This window comes from Anguilla rostrata, chromosome 8 (genome assembly GCF_018555375.3).
Source record: "Anguilla rostrata isolate EN2019 chromosome 8, ASM1855537v3, whole genome shotgun sequence".
Classification (NCBI taxonomy): domain Eukaryota; kingdom Metazoa; phylum Chordata; class Actinopteri; order Anguilliformes; family Anguillidae; genus Anguilla; species Anguilla rostrata.
The window spans coordinates 32,296,270-32,316,599 of NC_057940.1; the positions used below are offsets into that span (position 1 = coordinate 32,296,270).

Here is a 20,330-nt window from a genome sequence, read left to right on the forward strand (position 1 = left end):
TAAAGTATAATGATATTTATTTGCCATAAATGAACCCAAACCAATCTAGAATTCATTATGAACGACAAGCATTGCAGTCAACCGTCAGTTGCGGGGGCTCCAGCCAGAGGCAGAGAGAGAACAAGATCACAAGATCAGGTCACAGCCGCCTTCATGATGTCTTCCAGAGGCGCCGCCTTGTATTTATTTATCTTTGTGCCTCATGGTGGCCACCTACAAGTACAGGTAAACAGACAACAGTCAGGGTAACAGGGATGTAAAATTTAGGGAATGTATTCATGACTGATTCCTGTGCTTTTTGGGACAATTTCATTTGAAAATGAAAATATTACAGTATTTCTGTAGAGACTGGTTATAGTACAGGCTTATCTGAAAAGCGAAAACACTCACATGTTTTGCCTATTGTAATTTTTCTAAAGTGAACAGCGATGGTGTGTATTCATGTTTCATACTCAGAAATAGAGAAACTTACCCTTCTTGTACAGATACATTCCCACGATGGCTGTCACACCTGATGTGAAGGTGATGATGGCTGTAGAAATACAAGTTGACAAAAATACCACTGCCGTTTTCCCAACTGTAAGTTTAAGAAGTGTACTGTAACACAAAAAGGAAAAATATTTTTACGCATTAAATATAAATATAAATATATAAATCATAACTAAAACTGTTTATAAACAGTTTATTGGATTTCTATTTTCTAGCAAGTGGTATGCAAAACATTGGGCACATATGATGAAATTACAAATATTTTCTTGATTTTCTAAATGGAAAGTCAGTACAACCTCAGTAGGGGATGACCTTTTAAATAGCATATATCTATCAATTCATTTTCAATTCACAATTTATTTTCTGAATTTAACAAATTGCAAAAAATGAGGTAAATGTAGAATGTCCAATGGTTTGGACACCCTTTCAGACAGTATATAATAGCACCCCCTGTGGAAGAATTCGCAGCTTAAAACATTTCCTGTAGCCAGCTAAATATCTTGCTATTCTTGCTTTAGGAATTTTCCACAATTTTTAATTGAATTCAAGTCTGGGGAATGTGAAGAGCATTCCAAAACCTTAACCTTTGTTTCTTTAAGTGGATCATGGTTGAATTGGACCCTTGTCTTGTTGAAATAACTAAAATTCTGCTAAAATTTTTATTTTGTAAAGCAAGCAAGATTTTCCTTTGAAATGGAGAACATTTACTGCTGTTGAATATTATAGGACACAAATAACTTGCAAGAAAACTGGCCTTCTTGAAAATCCAAAATATTTTAATCAAGATTGTTTCGGAAAGTAGGCCAAAATGCAAAAAATCATGCATATTATAATACATAACATTGATTATTTGTCCTGTTAGCTTAACTATCTGCTGAGAACCGTATGACATTACTGAAATGTTTACCTACATTGCAATATAATACTGCAGGCACATTTTTAAAAACAATTACATTTTCTTCATAATGTAGTATTGCTCTGTTACTTGGCAAGTTAAATACTCACCATTCCAGAGTCATCTTGTATTGTGTTGGATCAGTTTGTTGTATTTTTATTCACAACGTCCTTTTATGTGCTGGTTGAAAACCCTGTTATTTATGAGCTTTTGATTCTAGTTTCACTTACACCTGCATTACAAAGAGTATGATAATATACGACACACCTACTTAAATAAAGGGAGGTTCTTATTTATGTACAGACAGTACACTGTTTCGTATCATCTGTTTAGTTCTGCTTGTGTGAGGTTCACATTTGTTTTTAGTTTTATTATAACCTCTACTGACAATAACAACAACGCTGACAACGCCTGACAGTGACACCTGTGGAATGTTTAACTGTAATTACTACATCAACCCAGAACTCGGCAGATATGCAGAGCAGTCACACCTGCTGCGTGCAGAAGTGACTTTGTTACTTCCTGAACCTGTACTTGGTATGGACCATAGACCGTATAAAAATATCTCATAAGAAAAACACGTTTTCAACGTACAAAAATGCCAAGTTACTGACACATACAAGACATACCCCATCTATAACTCCTTCATTCAGACTGTCAAAATCCAGGCCTGTGATGAAAAGTATTGATATCAAAATGACGCCAAGTTACAGTACTACAAACAATATAGGCTATCTTGCCTCACCGAAATTACATAAAATGTATTCCAAAGCAATGCTACCCAATATTTCCTCAATTCTTTCAAGGTCGCAATTTGTGTGCCCTTCTATCCTGCTCCGTTGTCTGATTTTGTGGAGATGCACTTTTAGTGTTTGTAAGATTTATAAGGCATTTTGATAGGCTTATCTGCAGGTGGGAATCCTCTTCGCTGTTTTTCTAAGCTAGAACCGGAAAACTTGATAGTGGAGAATAGGAGCAGACGCATATGTCCCAGCAGGCTTTGCATAGGCTATGAGAAAATAACAACAGTGTGAGATAAATTAGGATGAAATTATGAAATTGCGTAGTTGAAACAATATGTTTTTAGCAGCATGGCATGTAGGTGAAGGTTGACATGATCACAGACTATAGTGCAAAGTAGGCTAAATGAAGTGACCTTGAGCGATCTTAGTATCCTTATCGAATGGTGTACTGTAGCCTATATAACAGTCGATATGAAATATTAGCCGTTAAAGTGGACGGTTAAGTAACGTGAAATTGCACTGATGTGCTTTTCTCATGTTCAGTAGTAGTAGTTATAATTATGAGTGAGTCATGATTTCAAATGTAATGGTTTAATGGGGAGTTGCAGAACGTACATATGTAGTAATAGTTTGTATGTGGCTAGATAGAGAACAGGGCGAGGTGACATGAATGTAGAAACGTGGCGTTTGCTGATAAGAAGGTTTTGTACGGTAGCCAAGTGAAGAAATATAGTTAGTAGAAATGGCAGAGTGGTGAACTGGTGTAACTTTTTAATAAAAGGAATACATTTGCCGTCATGAAATGCATATGGGTGGCCGTGAGTGAGTTTTGGTAAAGCAAATATAAGCGTAAGAAAACGTTAGTGTTAAAGAGGAAATGATCTGCCTGAGGGCGATCATTTCAACCGGAAGTTTCCCAGTCTGTGACTTTGTTAGCGCAGCACCATGACATGTCTATGCAATGCGTGAAATATCATTAGCAAACCTGCCCGTGGTTTTAAAGAAGAGCACAGGCCAGTAAGCACAGAAGAGCTCCCGTTGAATCCATATGGGTTTGCAATATTGTAGCTGGTTAATAACTGAATGTGCAGACAGTACATCATATTGCAGTGTATACGTTAGGTGAACGGCGGGTAGATATGGTGCAAAAGCAATAATTGATAAGTAGTAGACAATTATTAGTGAGGGTAGAAGCAGGTTAAAGAAACATATTCCTAGCTGGGCTTGAACCTAGGACCCCCTGTTCCCAAGACTGTAACCTTGCCCAGTAGGCCACAGCAGACTAGCTGTTTAAACAGGAAATATTTCCGAATAAAAAGGTATGGGTATTTTGCGTGTGTATGTGAGTTTTTGATTGGGTCGTGTAGGTGAAGATTCGGCTGGTGTCGGTAAAATGTCCAATGGGGAGACATGTTGTTAGTGGGATTGGCGGCAGGGAAAATAAGAGGAAGAAGAAGAAGAAGAATGAGAAGAAGAAGAAGAAGAAGAAGAAGGAGAAAACGCAAAATCCCCTTAGTTTGGGGCTTTATTGTGTGGACATGTGAAGTTGTTTATGAATTCTGTCTGTTGAAATGGGGTGAGAATGTACATAATTTAATGTTTTTAAGGGCTGAGTGTCTGTGGCTGTTGTGGTTATTTCTGTGGGGAACCCTGAAAAGTGCCAAACTCTCGGTGCTGTATAGGTATGGGGCATGCCCCCGCCAAGGCGTAACTTGGCGGCATGGCATACCTGCCATCCCAATTTCGCTGTTGTACTGAGTTTATCTTTATAGATATCCAAGTGTAACTGCAGTTTTGTTTTTCTCCATTTACGCTCTGCCTCGCGACATTCTCTTTTTAGCTGTCTTATTTTTTCACCGTTCCTCCATGGAGCTTTGCCGGACACTGTCTTTGTTTTCAATGGTGCAGTAATATCAATAATTTCCCTTAGTTACTCAACACAATAAATGAAGTACGATGTTAGAAATGTATCCCTATCTCGCCCAGTCGTTTTAGAGTGGCCCGCATCAGCCTCCAATGATGGGGTCCCGGCACCCCGGAGCCACAAACGGCATGTGTGAGTCCCATGGCTCGTCCCATGTGCTTCCATTCGAACCTGCCTGTCATTAGCTTTTCCTCTGCCTCACTAGCCCCGCCTCTCTGCACAACACTTAACCTGCTAGCCCCGCCTCTCTGCACAACACTTAACCTGCTAGCCCCGCCTCTCTGCACAACACTTAACCTGCTAGCCCCGCCTCTCTGCACAACACTTAACCTGCTAGCCCCGCCTCTCTGCACAACACTTAACCTGCTAGCCCCGCCTCTCTGCACAACACTTAACCTGCTAGCCCCGCCTCTCTGCACAACACTTAACCTGCTAGCCCCGCCTCTTTGCACAACACTTAACCTGCTAGCCCTGCCTTTTAGCCTTTTAGCCGAGCCTTTTTTATTGTTTAGCCTATTTAACTGTCCTGTTATCTTCAAATTTACTAACATCTTTTATCCTTGGGGTCAATTTGACCCCAGCAATTTAAACCTCCAGAAAATGATTATAATTAAAATTGTTACCATGAGTTTGTGTCAGGTACTTTATTATAGTCTTTAAATAGCCCTTTAAATAAAATATAACCCCCCAACCCCCTTATACATCTAGAATACCTATTACGCGACTATGAAAAAATATGCAAATCACCATAAAATCTCACTGATTGACCTAAAATTGGAAAGAAAGATCTTTTTGTTGTTTTAATGTTTTTTCTCATTGTCCCCATCATGGTAACCTTCCTTTTCAGCAGATCCTCACCCAGGGCATACGATGTGAAAAAATGATCACATGTAATGTTATGACCATTCAGTCCTTCAGCCATGTCTAGTACCACCCTCATGCCCTGATTTTTTTCAGGTGCTTCCCCAGGGGATTTACCAGTGTACACCGGCATATTCCGGGCATAGCTGTTCTGTGCATCACATGCTGCCCATATTTTGATACCGTGTTTGTTTTTGGCCGGTTCGTTTGGTATGTATTGTCTGAAGGGACAGCGCCCACGAAACGCAAACAGACATTCATCCGCAGTCATGTGGGGGCCTGGATTGTAAATAAAGGGTCATTGCTGAACTCACTTGTCCCATACATCCCGTACTGCTGCAAGTTTGCTCTCGTTGGCCCTGCCTTGTTTCTCTGTCATCAAAGCGTATGACACGGGAGAAAACGAAGGATGGAGTGTAGCACAGTGGGTAAGGAGCTGGGCTTGTAACCGAAAGGTCGCAGGTTCGTTTCCCGGGTAAGGACACTGCCGTTGTACCCTTGAGCAAGGTACTTAACCTGCATTGCTTCAGTATATATATCCAGCTGTATAAATGGATACAATGTAAAATGCTATGTAAAAAGTTGTGTAAGTCGCTCTGGATAAGAGAGTCTGCTAAATGCCTGTAATGTAATGTAATGTAATGAAAACATGGAATGTCTTTAGAGACATGGTGGCTGGAAATATTTCCCTTCCAGTGTCCGCATTCCAAAGGCTTGCTGTTGCTTGGCCATTTCACTTGTACACTCCTACCAAAATGAGCAATCCAATGTAGGCTTGCAAGTGGGTCACATCCAAGTCTTTCCAACTGTCCCCATACACGCACCTCCCCTCTAAGTTTGTCATCTCAAGTATATCCTTTTCGATCGATGGTGTTACAAAGAGCTCAAATTCTGATTTTACATCTTGGACATGGCTGACAACATATCTGGTGGGGCCTGGAACCATTCTGATGAAATTAGCAGTCTACCATGTCATTCAAGTGGGGCGAGGGACCATGATAACTTTTCCATTTTTTGAAGGTAACGTGTCTGCTGGTGGTTGAGAGACAACAGGAGGGTCAACACTAAGGGCTTCATTCTCATCAGAGGAGGATGCCTCATAATCAGGGTCCTCCTCAACATTATCCTGTGTCTCAGACACATTCTCCTCTATGTCACTTTCACTGTCAAAGAGCTGTGACAAAACCTCATTGGCAGAAAACCTTTGCTTAGAGGTAATTTTTATTATTATTATTAACCTTTATTTAACCAGGTAAAAAAAAAAAAACTCTTGAGATTAAAAGTCTGTTTCAAGAGTGACCTAGCCAAAATAGGCAGCAGTAAACACAGGTGTTACTAACAATACAACATAACACAAAAGTACCTGATAAAAAGGCGCAATCAAACCCATAAGATCAATAAAAATAAACAAAAATAATCGGGGAGTCAGAGTAAATAAAATCATACAGAAATTTTCGATTGAGAGAGAGCATAAAGAAAGAGCACACAGACCACCAAGAGAAATGGTTTAGAAGGCTGCTGTGCAAGCTTTTATATGTTTGCTCCTCCCCTATGTTGTGTGAACTATCAATGTCCTTGCGGGAACCATATTTCCCCTCCCCCAAAGCACGGGAAAGTGAACTATCAGTGGTTCTAGCACTACTACAGGTATGGTTATGTTAGGTTGGGGCCCTAAAGCAGAGGGACGTTTTTTGAAGATTATAAAATTGCATGTTATAGTGACCTCCATATCATCCAAAACAACCAAAACAAATGTGTGTAAAATGTTGATGTTTCTTATGTTTTATACAGCTAAAACAGCCTGGGGTCAAATTGACCCCAAAGAACACGGATACATACAAAATGTGTATAGGATATTGAAATAATCATGTTAATTTTATGTTTACCCAGTTGTCCCCATTAAATTAGGAAAGGTCATTAAATATGAAGCAAAAAAATGATGTCAATCATTTAGAGATGTTAAACATTGAATGGGGTCAAATTGACCCCAAAGATAATAGGAGGGTTAACCAGGTAAGAGCCCATTGAGATTAAAATCTCTTTCAATACATAGAACAGGCTAGGGCTGCAATAAGTTATTAAGTACAAACAAAAATGCATTGCAAAAAATGAAGACTTCTGTGGATCACTTTCACTAAGTAGGCCCGCCCCTGGCCGTGATCTTCCTGTTGTCTTATGTGCTCACTAATCTCTGCTTTTCTCCCTTTTGTTCTCAGACCCGACTCCGCCCCCCGCACAGCCTGATGGGACAGCGGCTGCTCCCATCCATTCAGGAGCTGAGAGCTAAAACTGGTCTCCTGAAACACTGCTCAACAAAACACCTGCACACAACCCTGTGTGATACCTGCAATTACACACACACTCACACAAACACGCATTCACGCACGCACTCACTCACACACGCAATCACTCCCACACACACACACACACACACGCACATACTTACATATGTACGTACACACACACACGCACGCGCACTCACACATACTTGCACACTCACACACAGTCTCACACACACACACACACACACACACACACACACAAGCACATGTACATTCCATGACAGACTTACTTCACTGAAGGGTTTTTATTTTTCTTGTAGAATACATAAGTACGTACGTACACACACACACACGCACTCAAACACATACTTGCACACTCACACAGTCTCACACACACACACACACACACACATACAAGCACATGTACATTCCATGACTTCACTGAAGGGTTTTCAGTTTTCTTGTAGAAGATAAAAGTAGCATCTCTACTAGCAGGCAGCTTTGAGGATGCTTCTGCCCGGTTGAGTTTCTGTTTAGCTTTGGACGCTGCTGCTTTTCTCCCATTGTGTCTCCTGGAGGGGTCCGACGAGGCCAGCTGTGACAGACAGGCAGACAGACAGATATAACCCATAATGCACCACAGGGCTAGGCCTTGCGGTCTCCCCTGGCTGTGCTGGTCCTTCTCGCTCCACACAGGTGCCGCTTTGTGAAACGCGCACTGGCCGCCTGTCTCTCTCTGCTCTGATTAAGTTTGGGAGGATTCCGCTTTTTCAGTTTGGCCTTTAATGTCCTCTTAATCTACTCTAGGATTTGTGTCGTTGCATTTTCTTTGTCCAATTTGAAATCGAAATTTGCTTCTCGAGTTTCACAGTGTCCAGTGCAGCTGAAACCTGTACACTGGAAAATCCCCTTTTAAAAGGATGCCAGCCAAAATACCATTTTAGAAGGTACATTAATAAAAGCACCGCTCTCCACAATGTTTCAAAATTGTCTTGAAAAGTGGGAAATCTTTGTGATGCTAGAATTCAAAAGTAAGCATGCGGAGGATATTTACAAAAGAAAAAAAGATTCTGTCCTAACTTAGCAGCCATCAATTTACAGAACAATTTTCAATTTTTCAAATAAAATTTCAGAGAGGAATATTTTTTGAGTTTTTTTGCGCTACAGGCAATCTTTAACAAAAAACAGCCATAGTATATTTAATGACCGGTTAAGTAAAGTGCCAAATGGTTTCTGTTTAGTCATTTTGAAAAGCCTTTGCACTTTTGTTTATCAGTGAAAATTTTCCCACTGGTTTGCTTTATGAAAGCAGCACTTACGTATTTGTCTCATATAAATCCAATTCGGCCGTGTGTAGCTATGGAATAGGCTTCTGAGAAATAGCCACACGCTGCTTCTTCAGTGGCATGCATTTGTGTGAGCTTACGGTTTTGTCTGTCAGGTTTTTTACTGTTCAGAGTGGGAAAAGTCCTTATCTTTTGATGAATGCCTTCCTGTTCCCCTTGAAGTTGGTGTGCATATACACGGCTGTGTAAAAGGCTTAGGAGTATTTTGTATTTGTCTACTCAAATAAGATGGCAATTCATTTTCATTTCAAATATATTTCTTTTTGAACTTTCTGCTACAATTAACATGTTTGTTCATTACTGAACATTTTGGCTTTTTGGATTCCTTTGCTCAATTTTTGAGTGCAGGTCTTTTATGATTGTGTATACTATATAACAAAATTAAAGCTTTGTGTTTAAGGTAAATGCACCTGCATGAAAAGTGTTTTATTTAAATAATCTCTATAGGCATACAGTAAAGTGTGTAGGTAATACAGTATACATAGTAACTACCCTGTCCTTTAAAACGGGACAGTTTTTGGGAAGGCCAAAATCATTTTGTAATAAACCCTTTCAGAATTATGTCTTTCGACATTCCAAAGATCATGTTGCTGTTGTTCATCCAGAAATTCACGTAAGTCACACTGTGTGCTTCTGACAGGCAGTCTGGAGTCTTTCTAGAATAATCTGACCCTCTGCACAGACTCTTAGTGTATGGCCTGCCAGTGTGGAGTCTTTCTAGAATAATCTGGCCGTCTGCACAGGCTGTTTTAGAGTATGGCCTGCCAGTGCGGAGTCTTTCTGGAATAATCTGGCCGTCTGCACAGGCTGTCTTAGAGTATGGCCTTAGGTGTCAGCAGGCTGCCACCGTCCACCTGGATTCACCCGAGTGGACCTGCATTCCTTGCAGTGTCTGTTGCTTGTTCCTGGGGTCAGCTTCACTTTCAACCCTATCCTCTCCTCTCCTCTCCCCTCTCTGACTTCCAGAATGGGTCATTATATAATGGCAGAAACCAGAAGAGCATTTTCCTTTGTGTGCTGTTATTTTTGTGCTCTTGTGTCTTTTACTGTCCTCTTGTTTTTTGTAATATTGATCTCTGCCTAGACTCTCTCTGTTCTTGAAAGTTTGTATCTTTTTGTATTGTTGAATTCATACCATCGCCGTTGAATAAAAGATTTTTTATGGTACATACCTGTCTGTGTGTATTTCACTGAGCTGCCATCTGGGACTGTTCTGAAGTGATAGAGGGCTGTGTCATTATGTACAATAAGTGTCACTTTTATCTACAGAAGTACCTAGAAAGATAACATTGGCTGCTTTAAGTGAACTATCAATCTAGTGTAAATTTGGAATGGAACAGTGCTCTCTCACAGTGCAAGAAAATGTATATCTTTGTTGGGAAAAAAGTCCCACAGATGTGTCAGGATCATAATTGGGGCGACATAGCTCAGGAGGTAAGAGCGGTTGTCTGGCAGTCAGAGGGTTGCCGGTTCAATCCCCACCCTGGGTGTGTCGAAGTGTCCCTGAGCAAGACACCTAACCCCTAACTGCTCTGGTGAATGAGAGGCATCAATTGTAAATTGGATAAAAGCGATATGTAAATGCAGTCCATTTACCATAATTTCATTTCATTTATTTCCTGCAGTGCTAAGCATGAACTGTGAACTAAACATTGTGATAGAATTCTGTTTGTTCATTCAACACTCTACACGCCTGCCTAGAAGCATGCATGTGATTGAATAGCTTAAAGGGGACGAGCTCCTTTGGGCTGTCTTGTTTGGTGGCACTGCTGCTATCTGCCAATTTGTTGTTTTGCTCCTCTCCTACCAGCCACAGTCTGAAATGGAGGGCTTGTTGAGGGCCCTGTGCTGCACTGTAATAGAGTGCATCCATGCAATGCTGTCATCCTGCGGCTCTGCAGAGGAGTGGGGAACAGAGCCTAGCTGCGCTAACAGGGAGCCCTGAGCTCAACCCTGCCTGTTAACTGAAAAGCATAGGCTCTGATTATGAATTTAAATGCATATTTCTGCAGCAGAATTTCTGTTTTCCAATATGAAATGCAGCTGGGACTATTCAAAAAAGTATGTGAAGAATGCCTTATGACCTTGTTTGGTAGAGAAAATTTTTTCCTATGAATAACCAGGCACAACAAGGTATATCATTTAAGAAATAGGGTTTATTTCTGCAGAAAATAGTCTGGTACCTACACACAAGAAGGTGGATAAAGCCGAACTGAAGAAAGCAGGGGTCCCTGCTTTTATAAGCAAAAAGCGTTTTAACAATAACATGCATTATTCTGTATCTGTTTGGTACATGGTTAATACATAAGCATATAGTAAGATATAACAAAGTAAATGATTGGCTGTGTCTAGTCATATAACAAAATGATTGGCTGTGTCTAGTCATATAACAAAGTAAACGATTGGCTGTGTTTAGTCATATAGCATGAATACCAAATAATCACATTGTGGCCGCTTAGTCTAAACAGGATTAAGGATTTCCTGAAACACATAAGTAGACGTGGACAAAACAGCATAACAAATACAGGAAAAGACTTGGGTGCCCAGGTGGCTGAAGTGAATAGCCCTGCCAGATGTTTGGGCCATCAGAGTTTGCTTGGGGAATGTATTCATGCCCACTTCTAATGCCTTTCCTCCTCATTTCTTCCTCAATCTGGAATCTGGAAGGAAAAATGTTCAGTGTTTCTATGAACACTTCTAACAGCACATGGATATCATTGAATAGATACATTTAATCTATTTCTACTTTTTAAAAGTGAGCAGTGGTATTGTACAGAGTAAATGCAGGTTTCCTATCAAGAAAAAGAGGACCTACCAAATGAGAACCATCAATCCGAAGCAGACTATTCCAGTAATACCCATGATTATGAAGTTGACGTTTGACATCTTTAGCTTGGCAAATGATAATGAAAAACTGCCCCATGATAAGTCGAAGCCTGCACTGTAACACAGGAAAGACAAAATGTTTCATTACAGTGTATTTGTTTTTTTTTTGGTAATTTGCTGAAAATTGAAAAAGAGCTAAAACCATAGCAAACAGTTCTTCATGCTTGTCAGTCGTGTACATTCCGTAAATGTCTACCTGGGCTAGGCTGCACGAATGTGACAAAGCTAGAAGCTAGCAAGAAAATAATAATTAGAAATTCAATGTACATTATTTTTGTCTTTATGCAACAGGTGGAAAACTTGCTCTTCAAAGTGCGTTGTCATATTTACACGCCTGTAGATCAGTTATTAAAATACTTGGTAGATTTGTTAATCACCGCTGACAGTGTTAATTTTTATTCGGTAGAAAGTGACTTGCGAACGATCGGTCAGCTAGCGTCACCCAGCAATTTGTGGATTTCCATTTTCGTCCAACATTCTTGCTCTTGTAATTAATCTAAAACAGAGCATTTATTGCTCTGCAATTTAGTTACACACACGTAGTTAACAATAAACATGACTTTCTTGATCACTCGAAGTACCAAATTCTAAATTGATTTAGAAAGTAGACCACAATTAAATAATAAATTCATAAATACATACAATACATAAAAATGATTGTGTCCTGTAGGCTCACAACTGTGTGCTGAGAACCCATGTAAATTATTGAAATGTTTATCTACATTGTAGTACAATGGAAAAGGCACTTGAGAAGAATTATTCTTTTATCATAGTATATTGTTCCTTGACTTGACAAGGTAAATACTCACATTCTCAGAGCCATCGTGTGCTGGATAAGTTTGTATTTTATATTTTATTCACACAGTCCTTGTGAAGACAATGCACAAGCTGTATTCCCTACTCTCTGTTTAGTATGAGGTTCAGATTTACTTTTTGTTTCCTTATAACGTGTACTGACAATGACAAGAACGCTGAAAACACCTGACTGTGACACCTGTGGAATGTTCGACAATAATTACTAGATCCACCCAGAACTCGGCAGATATGCAGAGCAGTCACACCTGCTGCGTGCAGAAGTGACTTTTGCCACTTCCTGAACCTGTACTTGGTATGGACCATAGACCGTATAAAAATATGGACAAAGCGCTTCAGGACGTCACCCACTGATCTGCTATTGTTAGTGCTCACTGGCGCATGAATCCCAAACTAGGGCGCAGCCCAAGCGGCCAAAACCAGACTTCGTTTTTGAAGATCATTTCCTGGTCTTGTTGTTCCTGGTTGCTCCTACGGTTGGCTCCAGTATAGGTGTTTTCATATACGGTTTCCATGTAAGTCTACGGTACAAATGCGGTCAAAATACAAAATACAAAAATACAAAATACAAAAGTCAATAATTTTTTCTCATGAGAACAAATAGTCACAATATGTGTATTGTATTCGTCGTATGACTGTCCATGGGTCGATTTCATGATTTATTGTGTCATTTGGGCACTGTTATAATATTTGTTGTGGACCAATGAGGTACAGTTTGCGTCACTTCCTGATTACTGCAGAGGACTAGGCTACAGTCTATGGTCACTGGGGTGGGAGGTGGCGCCTCTTGGCCTTGACATTGCGGATCCGACCACGGTCCACCTGTGCGAAGTCAGAAAATGGAGGCATCCCATTTCGTAGTGATTTCATTATGGCGTGTGCTATTTACAGCTGCACTAGACGATCATAAAATAATCCTCCTCTTAGGTTTTTCGGTAGCCGAGTCATTTTTACTATTTCCTTTAGCCTACTTAACCAAATAATTAGTTGGCAGAAAGCGTAGCCTAATCAGCTTGCTATATTTGGTAGTCGAGTAGCTTATGCTAAAACAGTTCGCAACTTCGGCTACCAAGCCATTTGACTAGCTAGCTAACCCTAAGCTGCAAATATTCAATGAAATCACACACACATAATTTAACGAAATTAACCATCTTTGTAAGACTGGCATTTAGAAAGTTATTTAGTTTTTAGCATTTAAGAGACCGACAAGAGCATTTAAGACAGTGGTTCTCAGAATCGGTCCTGGGGGCTCCTTGCGTATATTGGCTTTTCTCCATTGGTTTTGATAATAAAAATAAAAGTCTAATAATAATTAGAAATTCCATGTAGGCTACATTCTTTTTGTCTTCACGCACCAGGTGGAAAACTTGCTGTACAAAGTGCGTTGTCATATTTACACGCCTGCAGATTGTGGGCAGGAAAAACGGGCCCCGGCCTGGGCCAGAAACGCAGAGGTCGCTCTCCTCCACACTGTTGAATGCTTCTTCAAAAGATGCACACTTCTCAGAGTCTGATGCAACTGGGTTTATTGTTAGTAAATCAAAGATTACATACAATAACCCGGGCTGATCTCTGCAGTTCAGTACAATTAACAGTCACTCATAAGTAAAGACAATACATCAGATCATTCTCCAAGCATTCCCAAACCACACACCCAGAAAACACATAAGACGCACACACACACAGACATACGAGACATACAAGACACACAAGACTGCTCAGAATCACAGTGCACTTAGACAAGACGGGTGCAGTAGGCAAGAGACAGACTATTTCTAATAAATAGTTTTATTAAAACATAGTAAGTAGTAAATATATTGTCGGTAATTTATCGAAAACCATGCTGGCTAGCTATATTGTTGTTGTGTTTGATAAAATATATATGACGTTATATTCCATTTGAAATTACGTCTTAAGTTAGTTTGGTTTCCATTTTTTCAGATTTACTTTTTGTTTCCTTATAACGTGTACTGACAATGACAAGAACGCTGAAAACACCTGACTGTGACACCTGTGGAATGTTCGACAATAATTACTAGATCCACCCAGAACTCGGCAGATATGCAGAGCAGTCACACCTGCTGCGTGCAGAAGTGACTTTTGCCAATTCCTGAACCTGTACTTGGTATGGACCATAGACCGTATAAAAATATGGACAAAGCGCTTCAGGACGTCACCCACTGATCTGCTATTGTTAGTGCTCACTGGCGCATGAATCCCAAACTAGGGCGCAGCCCAAGCGGCCAAAACCAGACTTCGTTTTTGAAGATCATTTCCTGGTCTTGTTGTTCCTGGTTGCTCCTACGGTTGGCTCCAGTATAGGTGTTTTCATATCCGGTTTCCATGTAAGTCTACGGTACAAATGCGGTCAAAATACAAAGTCAATAATTTTTTCTCATGAGAACAAATAGTCACAATATGTGTATTGTATTCGTCGTATGACTGGCCATGGGTCGATTTCATGATTTATTGTGTCATTTGGGCACTGTTATAATATTTGTTGTGGACCAATGAGGTACAGTTTGCGTCACTTCCTGATTACTGCAGAGGACTAGGCTACAGTCTATGGTCACTGGGGTGGGAGGTGGCGCCTCTTGGCCTTGACATTGCGGCTCCGACCACGGTCCACCTGTGCGAAGTCAGAAAATGCAGGCATCCCATTTCGTAGTGATTTCATTATGGCGTGTGCTATTTACAGCTGCACTAGACGATCATAAAATAATCCTCCTCTTAGGTTTTTCGGTAGCCGAGTCATTTTTACTATTTCCTTTAGCCTACTTAACCAAATAATTAGTTGGCAGAAAGCGTAGCCTAATCAGCTTGCTATATTTGGTAGTCCAGTAGCTTATGCTAAAACAGTTCGCAACTTCGGCTACCAAGCCATTTGACTAGCTAGCTAACCCTAAGCTGCAAATATTCAATGAAATCACACACACATAATTTAACGAAATTAACCATCTTTGTAAGACTGGCATTTAGAAAGTTATTTAGTTTTTAACATTTAAGAGACCGACAAGAGCATTTAAGACAGTGGTTCTCAGAATCGGTCCTGGGGGCTCCTTGCGTATATTGGCTTTTCTCCATTGGTTTTGATAATAAAAATAAAAGTCTAATAATAATTAGAAATTCCATGTAGGCTACATTCTTTTTGTCTTCACGCACCAGGTGGAAAACTTGCTGTACAAAGTGCGTTGTCATATTTACACGCCTGCAGATTGTGGGCAGGAAAAACGGGCCCGGCCTGGGCCAGAAACGCAGAGGTCGCTCTCCTCCACACTGTTGAATGCTTCTTCAAAAGATGCACACTTCTCAGAGTCTGATGCAACTGGGTTTATTGTTAGTAAATCAAAGATTACATACAATAACCCGGGCTGATCTGCGCAGTTCAGTACAATTAACAGTCACTCATAAGTAAAGATAATACATCAGATCATTCTCCAAGCATTCCCAAACCACACACCCAGAAAACACATAAGACGCACACACACACACAGACATACGAGACATACAAGACACACAAGACTGCTCAGAATCACAGTGCACTTAGACAAGACGGGTGCAGTAGGCAAGAGACAGACTATTTCTAATAAATAGTTTTATTAAAACATAGTAAGTAGTAAATATATTGTCGGTAATTTATCGAAAACCATGCTGGCTAGCTATATTGTTGTTGTGTTTTGATAAAAATATATATGACGTTATATTCCATTTGAAATTACGTCTTAAGTTAGTTTGGTTTCCATTTTTTCAGATTTACTTTTTGTTTCCTTATAACGTGTACTGACAATGACAAGAACGCTGAAAACACCTGACTGTGACACCTGTGGAATGTTCGACAATAATTACTAGATCCACCCAGAACTCGGCAGATATGCAGAGCAGTCACACCTGCTGCGTGCAGAAGTGACTTTTGCCACTTCCTGAACCTGTACTTGGTATGGACCATAGACCGTATAAAAATATGGACAAAGCGCTTCAGGACGTCACCCACTGATCTGCTATTGTTAGTGCTCACTGGCGCATGAATCCCAAACTAGGGCGCAGCCCAAGCGGCCAAAACCAGACTTCGTTTTTGAAGATCATTTCCTGGTCCTGTTGTTCCTGGTTGCTCCTACGGTTGGCTCCAGTATAGGTGTTTTCATATCCGGTTTCCATGTAAGTCTACGGTACAAATGCGGTCAAAATACAAAGTCAATAATTTTTTCTCATGAGAACAAATAGTCACAATATGTGTATTGTATTCGTCGTATGACTGTCCATGGGTCGATTTCATGATTTATTGTGTCATTTGGGCACTGTTATAATATTTGTTGTGGACCAATGAGGTACAGTTTGCGTCACTTCCTGATTACTGCAGAGGACTAGGCTACAGTCTATGGTCACTGGGGTGGGAGGTGGCGCCTCTTGGCCTTGACATTGCGGCTCCGACCACGGTCCACCTGTGCGAAATCAGAAAATGCAGGCATCCCATTTCGTAGTGATTTCATTATGGCGTGTGCTATTTACAGCTGCACTAAACGATCATAAAATAATCCTCCTCTTAGGTTTTTCGGTAGCCGAGTCATTTTTACTATTTCCTTTAGCCTACTTAACCAAATAATTAGTTGGCAGAAAGCGTAGCCTAATCAGCTTGTTATATTTGGTAGTCCAGTAGCTTATGCTAAAACAGTTCGCAACTTCGGCTACCAAGCCATTTGACTAGCTAGCTAACCCTAAGCTGCAAATATTCAATGAAATCACACACACATAATTTAACGAAATTAACCATCTTTGTAAGACTGGCATTTAGAAAGTTATTTAGTTTTTAGCATTTAAGAGACCGACAAGAGCATTTAAGACAGTGGTTCTCAGAATCGGTCCTGGGGGCTCCTTGCGTATATTGGCTTTTCTCCATTGGTTTTGATAATAAAAATAAAAGTCTAATAATAATTAGAAATTCCATGTAGGCTACATTCTTTTTGTCTTCACGCACCAGGTGGAAAACTTGCTGTACAAAGTGCGTTGTCATATTTACACGCCTGCAGATTGTGGGCAGGAAAAACGGGCCCCGGCCTGGGCCAGAAACGCAGAGGTCGCTCTCCTCCACACTGTTGAATGCTTCTTCAAAAGATGCACACTTCTCAGAGTCTGATGCAACTGGGTTTATTGTTAGTAAATCAAAGATTACATACAATAACCCGGGCTGATCTGCGCAGTTCAGTACAATTAACAGTCACTCATAAGTAAAGATAATACATCAGATCATTCTCCAAGCATTCCCAAACCACACACCCAGAAAACACATAAGACGCACACACACACACAGACATACGAGACATACAAGACACACAAGACTGCTCAGAATCACAGTGCACTTAGACAAGACGGGTGCAGTAGGCAAGAGACAGACAATTTCTAATAAATAGTTTTATTAAAACATAGTAAGTAGTAAATATATTGTCGGTAATTTATCGAAAACCATGCTGGCTAGCTATATTGTTGTTGTGTTTTGATAAAAATATATATGACGTTATATTCCATTTGAAATTACGTCTTAAGTTAGTTTGGTTAGTTTGTACTCTTTTATACGGTCTATGGTTGTACTTTATAGATCCCTGAAAGGAAATCATGTTGTCATCACGACCGTACAATTATGATGTGAAATAAACAATATAACTTAATAGTAACAAATCTGTTATTTCCAGTAATTTTAAATTGAAATACGATATCGAAGTGACACTAGAAATAGAAGGGCGCAAGCGTGTTCCAGCTGAGCCGTTACGATATAAGCGTGCGTCGTGAGCACAGTACCGGTATGTGTAGTTCCTAAGCGTACTAAACGTACACAACGTTGTACCTTGTACTTCTCATGGGTCAATCGTGCTGCTGATATTACATTCCATGAGTCATATATGTCATGAGTACCGCATACCAATAGCTAACTGGTTCCCGACTTGTAACTAAAAATATCGCTTATTGAAAATTGCCCCATTCATTTTCCCATTGACAAATTTGCGGGAAAACGAGGGGAGTGGCTTGGTGACGTTTACACTTACCGTTTGCCTCTATTCAGGGTTCCCCCCAGAAATAACCACAACAGCCACAGACACTCAACCCTTAAAAACATTAAATTCTGTACATTCTGACCCCATTTCAACGGACAGATTTCATAAACAACTTCACATGTCCACACAATAAAGCCCCAAACTAAGGGGATTTTGCGTTTTCTCCTTCTTCTTCTTCTTCTTCTCATTCTTCTTCTCATTCTTATTTTTCCTGCCGCCTATCCCACTAATAACATGTCTCCCCATTGGACATTTTACCGACAACCGCCAAATCTTCACCTACACGACTCAATGAAAAACTTGCATACACACGCAAAATACCCATACCTTTTTACTCTGAAACATTTTCAGTACAAACAGCTAGTCCACCTATGGCCTAGTGGGTAAGGTTACAGTCTTGGCAACACAAGGTCCGATGTTCAAGCCCAGCTAGGAACGCGTTTCTTTAACCTGCTTTCACCCTCACTAATAATTGTCTACTACTTCTCAATTATTGCTTTTGCACCATATCTACCTGCCGTTCATCGAACGTATACACTGAATTATGACGTACCGTCTGCACGTTTCAAGCACAGAAGACTTGAAAGAATTGAGGAAATATTGGGTAGCATTGCTTTGAAATACATCTTATGTCATTTCGGTGAGGCAAGATAGCCTATATTGTTTGTAGTACCGTAACTTGGCGTCATTTTGATATCAATACTTTTGAGTAACTTGGCATTTTTGTACGTTGAAAACGTGTTTTTTATGAGATATTTTTTACAGTCTCTGGCGCAGCCACGTTGCCCGTTGCAACCAACGCAAGCGCAGTGGAGCGAAAGACGAGTCCACTACAGGAAAATCCACCCCCACTTCACATGGTAATTAGACACGCCCACATCTGGACAACAAGCGTGGCCTTGCAACCACAGAACCGTACTGTCATAATATTTCGAAAATGTTAATTGTGCAAGATACGTTTAGGGTTAAGATATTTACATAGAAAAATAGATAACTAGCTAGCTAGTTATATAGACAGATAGATAACAGAACTCTAGATAGCTAGACAGATATATCATGAGATAACTAGCTAGAAAGTTAGCTAGATAAACAGATAGATCGATAGCAAGACAGTAAGCTTGCTTCCCCTAGCTAAGTAAATCCTTGTTGAGGGCCCTGTGCTGCACTGTAATAGAGTGCATCCATGCAATGCTGTCATCCTGCGGCTCTGCAGAGGAGTGGGGAACAGAGCCTAGCTGCGCTAACAGGGAGCCCTGAGCTCAACCCTGCCTGTTAACTGAAAAGCATAGGCTCTGATTATGAATTTAAATGCATATTTCTGCAGCAGAATTTCTGTTTTCCAATATGAAATGCAGCTGGGACTATTCAAAAAAGTATGTGAAGAATGCCTTATGACCTTGTTTGGTAGAGAAAATTCTTTCCTATGAATAACCAGGCACAACAAGGTATATCATTTAAGAAATAGGATTTATTTCTGCAGAAAATAGTCTGGTACCTACACGCAAGAAGGTGGATAAAGCCGAACTGAAGAAAGCAGGGGCAGTCCCTGCTTTTATAAGCAAAAAGCGTTTTAACAATAACATGCATTCTTCTTTATCTGTTTGGTACATGGTTAATACATAAGCATATAGTAAGATATAACAAAGTAAATGATTGGCTGTGTCTAGTCATATAACAAAGTAAACGATTGGCTGTGTTTAGTCATATAGCATGAATACTAAATAATCACCTTGTGACTGCTTAGTCTAAACAGTCTTTGAATCAGACTTAATTGTATAGTCTTTTATCTATCAGTTGCTTTCAGAGTCCTGGGGAGCACGGCATCATAGCCAATTCCTCCCAGGCAGGATGGCAGGGGGAGAATAAGGAGGAAGTCCATGCTTGCCAATTTGGACTTATAGAAATGCATAAGAGACAGAGAAAGAAAACATGCACACTCATAGAGACACACGTGTATGCTATATTTTTAACTACTTCTTGTCCTCGGGAGGTTCGGTGCCTAGAGACGGAAGGTCCCTGCTGCAAGGCCTAGGAATTTAGTGATGTA

The 20,330-nt window shown here is 40.3% G+C and overlaps 3 long non-coding RNA genes across 3 annotated transcripts; 1 reads left to right on the forward strand and 2 right to left on the reverse strand.

The window, feature by feature from the left end:
* LOC135260365 (uncharacterized) lies at window positions 1–1,610 on the reverse strand. The gene is made up of 2 exons (XR_010331549.1): window positions 1,495–1,610; window positions 1–597 (listed from the first exon to the last, which is right to left on the reverse strand). It is a non-coding gene; the product is annotated as an uncharacterized LOC135260365 (long non-coding RNA).
* Window positions 1,611–4,122: 2,512 nt separating this feature from the next.
* On the forward strand, window positions 4,123–9,707 carry LOC135261436 (uncharacterized). Its single transcript, XR_010331933.1, has 2 exons — window positions 4,123–4,183; window positions 7,129–9,707. It is a non-coding gene; the product is annotated as an uncharacterized LOC135261436 (long non-coding RNA).
* A 1,300-nt stretch (window positions 9,708–11,007) lies between these two features.
* Window positions 11,008–12,562, reverse strand: LOC135261448 (uncharacterized). Its single transcript, XR_010331937.1, has 3 exons — window positions 12,236–12,562; window positions 11,356–11,481; window positions 11,008–11,200 (listed from the first exon to the last, which is right to left on the reverse strand). It is a non-coding gene; the product is annotated as an uncharacterized LOC135261448 (long non-coding RNA).
* Window positions 12,563–20,330: the final 7,768 nt, after the last annotated feature.